We start from the raw sequence: 9,705 nt of genomic DNA, 5'->3' as shown, positions 1-9,705 counted from the left end.
GCCAGCACCGAGACTGGGGCCAGCACCGAGACTGGGGCCAGCACCGAGACTGGGGCCAGCACCGAGACTGGGGCCAGCACCGAGACTGGGGCCAGCACCGAGAACGGGGCCAGCACCGAGACCGGGGCCAGCACCGAGACCGGGGCCAGCACCGAGACCGCGGCCAGCACCGAGACCGCGGCCAGCACCGAGACCGCGGCCAGCACCGAGACCGCGGCCAGCACCGAGACCGCGGCCAGCACCGAGACCGCGGCCAGCACCGAGACCGCGGCCAGCACCGAGACCGCGGCCAGCACCGAGACCTCAACAGAGGATTTCAAACAGCTCGGTCCTGGTCTAGCATCCAAATGGCAATGAGGATATCTGGCACCCTCTGCTGGAAGCAGAGGGTATATAAAGGGACTGGGTGTGGCCCCAAACCGAAAACACCTGGGAAAGGTAATGGCATGCTTGCTGACAAGGAGCACAGACATTAACCCTTTCACTGCTGAAAGAAAGGAAACTACATATAAATCTGCAGAGTCTCACAGGCAAAGTGAGCCTGAGACCCAGAACCTGTCACTCATCTCTTGTAGCAGAGAAACGACCGTGACTTTACTCTCAAGGTGTGACCCACCCGACGTGCCTATCACTTCCCATGTGAACAGACTCATAGTTACCAGTAACGTATGCAAGCTCCAGAGACCCCGTGTATCTCCAAACCACCAAACTGTGCACAACGTTATGGGCGATAAGTCCCGAGATTAGCTCCAGCCGCAGTCATAGGACCGATAATGTCTGCAATGTCTGGGATCTGTACTGGGAGCAGTGGGGGCCGCAGGGATCTGTACTGGGAGCAGTGGGGACCGCAGGGATCTGTACTGGGAGCAGTGGGGACCGCAGGGATCTGTACTTGGAGCAGTGGGGACGGCAGGGATCTGTACTGGGAGCAGTGGGGGCCGCAGGGATCTGTGCTGGGAGCAGTGGGGACGGCAGGGATCTGTACTGGGAGCAGTGGAGTACCGGAGGGATCTGTACTGGGAGCAGTGGGGACGGCAGGGATCTGTACTGGGAGCAGTGGGGACCGCAGGGATCTGTACTTGGAGGAGTGGGGACGGCAGGGATCTGTACTGGGAGCAGTGGGGACCGCAGGGATCTGTACTGGGAGCAGTGGGGACCGCAGGGATCTGTACTGGGAGCAGTGGGGACCGCAGGGATCTGTACTTGGAGGAGTGGGGACGGCAGGGATCTGTACTGGGAGCAGTGGGGGCCGCAGGGATCTGTACTGGGAGCAGTGGAGTACCGGAGGGATCTGTACTGGGAGCAGTGGGGACTGCAGGGATCTGTACTGGGAGCAGTGGGGCCCGCAGGGATCTGTACTGGGAGCAGTGGGGACCGCAGGGATCTGTACTTGGAGCAGTGGGGACGGCAGGGATCTGTACTGGGAGCAGTGGGGGCCGCAGGGATCTGTACTGGGAGCAGTGGAGATCGCAGGGATCTGTGCTGGGAGCAGTGGGGGCAGCAGGGATCTGTACTGGGAGCAGTGGGGGCCGCAGGGATCTGTACTGGGAGCAGTGGGGACCGCAGGGATCTGTACTGGGAGCAGTGGGGGCCGCAGGGATCTGTACTGGGAGCAGTGGGGGCCGCAGGGATCTGTACTGGGAGCAGTGGGGACTGCAGGGGTCTGTACTGGGAGCAGTGGGGACCGCAGGGATCTGTACTGGGAGCAGTGGGGGCCGCAGGGATCTGTACTGGGAGCAGTGGGGGCCGCAGGGATCTGTACTGGGAGCAGTGGGGACAGCAGGGATCTGTACTGGGAGCAGTGGGGACAGCAGGGATCTGTACTGGGAGCAGTGGGGACCGCAGGGATCTGTACTGGGAGCAGTGGGGACAGCAGGGATCTGTACTGGGAGCAGTGGGGACTGCAGGGGTCTGTACTGGGAGCAGTGGGGGCCGCAGGGATCTGTACTGGGAGCAGTGGGGGCCGCAGGGATCTGTACTGGGAGCAGTGGGGGCCGCAGGGATCTGTACTGGGAGCAGTGGGGGCCGCAGGGATCTGTACTGGGAGCAGTGGGGGCCGCAGGGATCTGTACTGGGAGCAGTGGGGGCCGCAGGGATCTGTACTGGGAGCAGCGGGGACCGCAGGGATCTGTACTGGGAGCAGCGGGGACCGCAGGGATCTGTACTTGGAGCAGTGGGGACGGCAGGGATCTGTACTGGGAGCAGTGGGGGCCGCAGGGATCTGTGCTGGGAGCAGTGAGGACTGCAGGGATCTGTGCTGGGAGCAGTGGGGGCAGCAGGGATCTGTACTGGGAGCAGTGGGGGCCGCAAGGATCTGTACTGGGAGCAGTGGGGACCGCAGGGATCTGTACTGGGAGCAGTGGGGGCCGCAGGGATCTGTACTGGGAGCAGTGGGGGCCGCAGGGATCTGTACTGGGAGCAGTGGGGACTGCAGGGGTCTGTACTGGGAGCAGTGGGGACCGCAGGGATCTGTACTGGGAGCAGTGGGGGCCGCAGGGATCTGTACTGGGAGCAGTGGGGGCCGCAGGGATCTGTACTGGGAGCAGTGGGGGCCGCAGGGATCTGTACTGGGAGCAGTGGGGACAGCAGGGATCTGTACTGGGAGCAGTGGGGACAGCAGGGATCTGTACTGGGAGCAGTGGGGACTGCAGGGGTCTGTACTGGGAGCAGTGGGGACCGCAGGGATCTGTACTGGGAGCAGTGGGGGCCGCAGGGATCTGTACTGGGAGCAGTGGGGGCCGCAGGGATCTGTACTGGGAGCAGTGGGAACAGCAGGGATCTGTACTGGGAGCAGTGGGGACCGCAGGGATCTGTACTGGGAGCAGTGGGGACCGCAGGGATCTGTACTGGGAGCAGTGGGGACAGCAGGGGTCTGTACTGGGAGCAGTGGGGACTGCAGGGGTCTGTACTGGGAGCAGTGGGGACCGCAGGGATCTGTACTGGGAGCAGTGGGGACCGCAGGGATCTGTACTGGGAGCACTGGGGGCCGCAGGGATCTGTACTGGGAGCAGTGGGGGCCGCAGGGATCTGTACTGGGAGCAGCGGGGACCGCAGGGATCTGTACTGGGATCAGCGGGTGCCGCAGGGATCTGTACTGGGATCAGCGGGTGCCGCAGGGATCTGTACTGGGAGCAGTGGGGACAGCAGGGATCTGTACTGGGAGCAGTGGGGGCCGCAGGGATCTGTACTGGGAGCAGTGGGGACAGCAGGGATCTGTACTGGGAGCAGTGGGGGCCGCAGGGATCTGTACTGGGAGCAGTGGGGACCGCAGGAATCTGTACTGGGAGCAGTGGGGGCCGCAGGGGTCTGTACTGGGAGCAGTGGGGGCCGCAGGGATCTGTACTGGGAGCAGTGGGGGCCGCAGGGATCTGTACTGGGAGCAGTGGGGGCCGCAGGGATCTGTACTGGGAGCAGTGGGGGCCGCAGGGATCTGTACTGGGAGCAGTGGGGGCCGCAGGGATCTGTACTGGGAGCAGTGGGGGCCGCAGGGATCTGTACTGGGAGCAGTGGGGACAGCAGGGATCTGTACTGGGAGCAGTGGGGGCCGCAGGGATCTGTACTGGGAGCAGTGGGGGCCGCAGGGATCTGTACTGGGAGCAGTGGGGGCCGCAGGGATCTGTACTGGGAGCAGTGGGGGCCGCAGGGATCTGTACTGGGAGCAGTGGGGGCCGCAGGGATCTGTACTGGGAGCAGTGGGGACCGCAGGGATCTGTGCTTGGACCGATTCTTTTTAATCTCTTTATTAATGACCTTGTGGATGGGATTGATAGTATAGTGTCAGTCTTTGCTGATGACACCAAACTATGTAGGATATTAAAAATTGACCTGGATAGTACAATATTACAAAAAGATCTGGATAAGATGTCAGAATGGGCAGATACTTGGCAAATGAGATTTAATATTGATAAATGTAAAGTAATGCACCGAGGACGGAGTAATCCTATAGCTGTGTATACATTAAATGGAAGTAACCTCCGGACTACAGAACAGGAGGAAGAGCGGGGGATTCTGGGTACAAGTAGCTGAGCAGCAGCTGCTAAAGGGAGGAGAAAAGAGAGGAGATCCCGGGATCCCAACGTATTGTTCCCCCTCTATAAATCACTTGTAAGGCCACATCTGGAATATGGGATCCAGTTTTGGGCTCCACATTTTATAAAGAACATCCAGAAGTTACAGCCAGTTCAAAGGAAGCAACTAGATTATTACAAGGAATGGAGGCCGCCCGTATGATGAGTAATGGAGGCCGCCCGTATGATGAGTAATGGAGGCCGCCCGTATGATGAGTAATGGAGGCCGCCCGTATGATGAGTAATGGAGGCTGCCTGTATGATGAGTAATGGAGGCCGCCCGTATGATGAGTAATGGAGGCCGCCCGTATGATGAGTAATGGAGGCCGCCCGTATGATGAGTAATGGAGGCTGCCTGTATGATGAGTAATGGAGGCCGCCCGTATGATGAGTAATGGAGGCCGCCCGTATGATGAGTAATGGAGGCCGCCCGTATGATGAGTAATGGAGGCCGCCCGTATGATGAGTAATGGAGGCCGCCCGTATGATGAGTAATGGAGGCCGCCCGTATGATGAGTAATTGAGGCCGCCCGTATGATGAGTAATGGAGGCCGCCCGTATGATGAGTAATGGAGGCCGCCCGTATGATGAGTAATGGAGGCCGCCCGTATGATGAGTAATGGAGGCCGCCCGTATGATGAGTAATGGAGGCCGCCCGTATGATGAGTAATGGAGGCCGCCCGTATGATGAGGAATGGAGGCCGCCCGTATGATGAGGAATGGAGGCCGCCCGTATGATGAGGAATGGAGGCCACCCGTATGATGAGAAATGGAGGCCGCCTGTATGATGAGGAATGGAGGCCGCCTGTATGATGAGAAATGGAGGCCGCCTGTATGATGAGGAATGGAGGCCGCCTGTATGATGAGGAATGGAGGCTGCCCGTATGATGAGAGGTTGAAAAAGTTGGATTCGTTTAACTTAGAAAAAAGCCGTCTCGTCGGAGATCTCATTATATGTATAAATACATGTGTGGTCCATATAAAAGACTGGCACATGACTTATTCCTTCCAAAGACAATACTAAGGACCAGGGGCACTCACTGCGGGGGAAGACAATACTAAGGACCGGGGGCACTCACTGCGGGGGAAGACAATACTAAGTACCAGGGGCAGTCACTGCGGGGGGCACTCACTGTGGGGGAAGACAATTCTAAGGACCAGGGACACTCACTGTGGGGGAAGAAAAGAGATTCCGACAGCTAGGTCTGGTGACTGTGGAGGCCAGGTCATCTAATGTAGCACCCCATCACTCTCCTTTTCAGTGAAATAGCCCTTACACAGCCTGGAGGTGTGTTTGGGGTCATTGTCCTGTTGAAAAATAAATGATGGTCCCACTAAACGCAAACCGGATGGAATAGCACGCCGCTGCAAGACGCTGTGGTAGCCATGCTGGTTCTGTATGCCTTCAATTCTGAATAAATCCCCAACAGTGTCACCAGCAAAGCCCCCACCACCATCACACCTCCTCCTCCATGCTTCACGGTGGGAACCAGCCATGCAGAGTCCATCCGTTCCCCTTTTCTACAAAGACACGGTGGTTGGATCCAAAGATCTCAAATTTGGACTCATCAGACCAAAGCACAGATTTCCACTGGTCTAATGTCCATTCCTTGTGTTCTTTAGCCCAAACACGTCTCTTCTGCTTGTTGCCTGTCCTTAGCAGTGGTTTCCTAGCAGCTATTTTACCATGAAGGCTGCTGCACAAAGTCTCCTCTTAACAGTTGTTCTAGAGATGTGTCTGCTGCTGGAACTCTGTGTGGCATCGACCTGGTCTCTAATCTGAGCTGCTGTTAACCTGCGATTTCTGAGGCTGGTGACTCGGATAAACTTATCCTCCGCAGCAGAGGTGACTCTTGGTCTTCCTTTCCTGGGGCGGTCCTCATGTGAGCCAGTTTCTTTGTAGCGTTTGATGGTTTTTCCCACTGCACTTGGGGACACTTTCAAAGTTTTTACAATTTTTTGGACTGGCTGACCTTCATTTATTAAAGTAATGATGGCCAATCATTTTTCTTTACTTAGCAGCTTTTTTCTTGCCATAATACAAATTATAAGAGTCTATTCAGTAGGACTATCAGCTGTGTATCCACCAGACTTCTGCACAACACAACTGATGGTCCCAACCCCATTTATAAGGCAAGAAATCCCACTTATTAACCCTGACAGGGCGCACCTGTGAAGTGAAGACCATTTCCGGTGACCACCTCTTGAAGCTCCTCAAGAGAATGCCAAGAGTGTGCAAAGCAGTAATCAAAGCAAAAGGTGGCGACTGTGAAGAACCTAGAATATAAGACAGATTTTCACTTGTTTCACACTTTTTTGTTAAGTATTTCACTCCACATGTGGTAATTCACAGTTTTGATGCCTTCAATGTGAATCCACAATTTTCAGTCATGAAAATAAAGAAAACTCTTTGAATGAGAAGGTGTGTCCAAACTTTTGGTCTGTTCTATACGTCAGGGTTTTCCTCATCACTCATCGGTCTGATGGTCTCTTCAGTAAACCCCAGCCTGACATTCAGATATCTGCAGCTGCTTCTGGTGACCCAGGACCCGGAGAAGCAGCTCCTCTCTGCTACATCACTGCTGCTCACTTATACTCCTGCACTCTCTACTCTACAGATATAAGGTGCACTGTCTTATCACTGCTGTCCTGCGGTTCACCATCTGTCTGCTGATTATGCCTCCAGTAACCATTTGTCAGTCGTTTATCGTTTTCAGACTGACACGAGTTTTGTTTTTCATTTTTTGCCTCTTCAGTGCTTTCCTTACTTTTAGTTGGACGTTTCTATGGTTACTGACATTTATAAACATTCCATAGAACTGACACTTAAATTAGCAAATACTTGTAGTTTCTGTAAAGACTGAATATTTCCAGCTGAAATATTGAGGAGTAGAAAGCGTCGCTCTCCCCTGGCGTTACTGTACAAGGGGTCAGGTGCAATACAGGGACACAGACTGAACACGCAACAGCTTGGAGGGATTAGAACCCAGGAACTAAACGCTGCAAGACTGCAGAGCTAACCACTGAGCATCACAAGACTGCAGAGCGAACCACTGAGCACCACAAGACTGCAGAGCTAACCACTGAGCCACCACAAGACTGCAGAGCCAACCACTGAGCACCACAAGACTGCAGTGCTAACCACTGAGCACCACAAGACTACAGAGCTAACCACTGAGCACCACAAGACTGCAGAGCCAACCACTGAGCACCACAAGACTGCAGAGCCAACCACTGAGCACCACAAGACTGCAGTGCTAACCACTGAGCACCACAAGACTACAGAGCTAACCACTGAGCACCACAAGACTGCAGAGCCAACCACTGAGCACCACAAGACTGCAGAGCTAACCACTGAGCACCAGAAGACTGCAGAGCTAATCACTGTGCCACCACAAGACTGCAGAGCTAACCACTGAGCACCAGAAGACTGCAGAGCTAACCACTGAGCCACCACAAGACTAAAGAGCTAACCACTGAGTAACCAGAAGACTGCAGAGCTAACCACTGAGCACCACAAGACTGCAGAGCTAACCACTGCACCACAAGACTGCAGAGCTAACCACTGAGCACCACAAGACTGCAGCACTAACCACTGAGCACCAGAAGACTGCAGAGCTAACCACTGACACACCACAAGACTGCAGAGCTAACCACTGAGCACCAGAAGACTGCAGAGCTAACCACTGAGCACCACAAGACTGCAGAGCTAACCACTGAGCACCAGAAGACTGCAGAGCTAACCACTGAGCACCAGAAGACTGCAGAGCTAACCACTGAGCACCACAAGACTGCAGAGCTAACCACTGAGCACCAGAAGACTGCAGAGCTAACCACTGAGCACCACAAGACTGCAGAGCTAACCACTGAGCACCACAAGACTGCAGAGCTAACCACTGAGCACCAGAAGACTGCAGAGCTAACCACTGAGCACCACAAGACTGCAGAGCTAACCACTGAGCACCACAAGACTGCAGAGCTAACCACTGAGCACCAGAAGACTGCAGAGCTAACCACTGAGCACCACAAGACTGCAGAGCTAACCACTGAGCCACCACAAGACTGCAGCGATAACCACTGAGCCACCACAAGACTGCAGTGCTAGCCACTGAGCACCACAAGACTGCAGTGCTAGCCACTGAGCACCATAAGACTACAGTGTGAACCACTGAGCACCACAAGACTGCAGAGCTAACCACTGAGCACCACAAGACTGCAGAGCTAACCACTGAGCACCACAAGACTGCAGAGCTAACCACTGAGCACCACAAGACTGCAGAGCTAACCACTGAGCACCACAAGACTGCAGAGCTAACCACTGAGCTCCACAAGACTGCAGAGCTAACCACTGAGCACCAGAAGACTGCAGAGCTAACCACTGAGCACCAGAAGACTGCAGAGCTTACCACTGAGCACCAGAAGACTGCAGAGCTTACCACTGAGCACCAGAAGACTGCAGAGCCAACCACTGAGCACCAGAAGACTGCAGAGCTTACCACTGAGCACCACAAGACTGCAGAGCTAACCACTGAGCCACCACAAGACTGCAGCGATAACCACTGAGCCACCACAAGACTGCAGAGCTAACCACTGAGCACCACAAGACTGCAGTGCTAACCACTGAGCACCACAAGACTGCAGAGCTAACCACTGAGCCACCACAAGACTCCAGCGATAACCACTGAGCACCAGAAGACTGCAGAGCTAATCACTGTGCCACCACAAGACTGCAGTGCTAACCACTGAGCACCAGAAGACTGCAGAGCTAACCACTGAGCCACCACAAGACTGAAGCGCTAACCACTGAGCACCAGAAGACTACAGAGCTAATCACTGTGCCACCACAAGACTGCAGTGTTAGCCACTGAGCCACCAAAAGACTGCAGAGCTAACCACTGAGCCACCACAAGACTGCAGAGCTAACCACTGAGCACCACAGGACTGCAGTGCTAACCACTGAGCACCAGAAGACTGCAGAGCTAACCACTGAGCACCCCAAGAGTGCAGAGCTAACCACTGAGCACCACAAGACTGCAGAGCTAACCACTGAGCACCACAAGACTGCAGAGCTAACCACTGAGCACCACAAGACCGCAGAGCCACCACAAGACTGAAGCGCTAACCACTGAGCACCAGAAGACTGCAGAGCTAATCACTGTGCCACCACAAGACTGCAGTGTTAGCCACTGAGCCACCAAAAGACTGCAGAGCTAACCACTGAGCCACCACAAGACTGCAGAGCTAACCACTGAGCACCACAGGACTGCAGTGCTAACCACTGAGCACAAGAAGACTGCAGAGCTAACCACTGAGCACCACAAGACTGCAGAGCTAACCACTGAGCACCACAAGACTGCAGAGCTAACCACTGAGCACCACAAGACTGCAGAGCTAACCACTGAGCACCACAAGACTGCAGTGCTAACCACAGATGCACCACAAGACTGCAGAGCTAACCACTGAGCACCACAAGACTGCAGAGCTAACCACTGAGCACCACAAGACCACTGAGCCACCACAAGACTGAAGCGCTAACCACTGAGCACCAGAAGACTGCAGAGCTAATCACTGTGCCACCACAAGACTGCAGTGTTAGCCACTGAGCCACCAAAAGACTGCAGAGCTAACCACTGAGCCA

This window comes from Anomaloglossus baeobatrachus, chromosome 1 (assembly GCF_048569485.1).
Source record: "Anomaloglossus baeobatrachus isolate aAnoBae1 chromosome 1, aAnoBae1.hap1, whole genome shotgun sequence".
Classification (NCBI taxonomy): Eukaryota; Metazoa; Chordata; class Amphibia; order Anura; family Aromobatidae; genus Anomaloglossus; species Anomaloglossus baeobatrachus.
Note: the sequence above shows the minus strand (reverse complement) of the source record.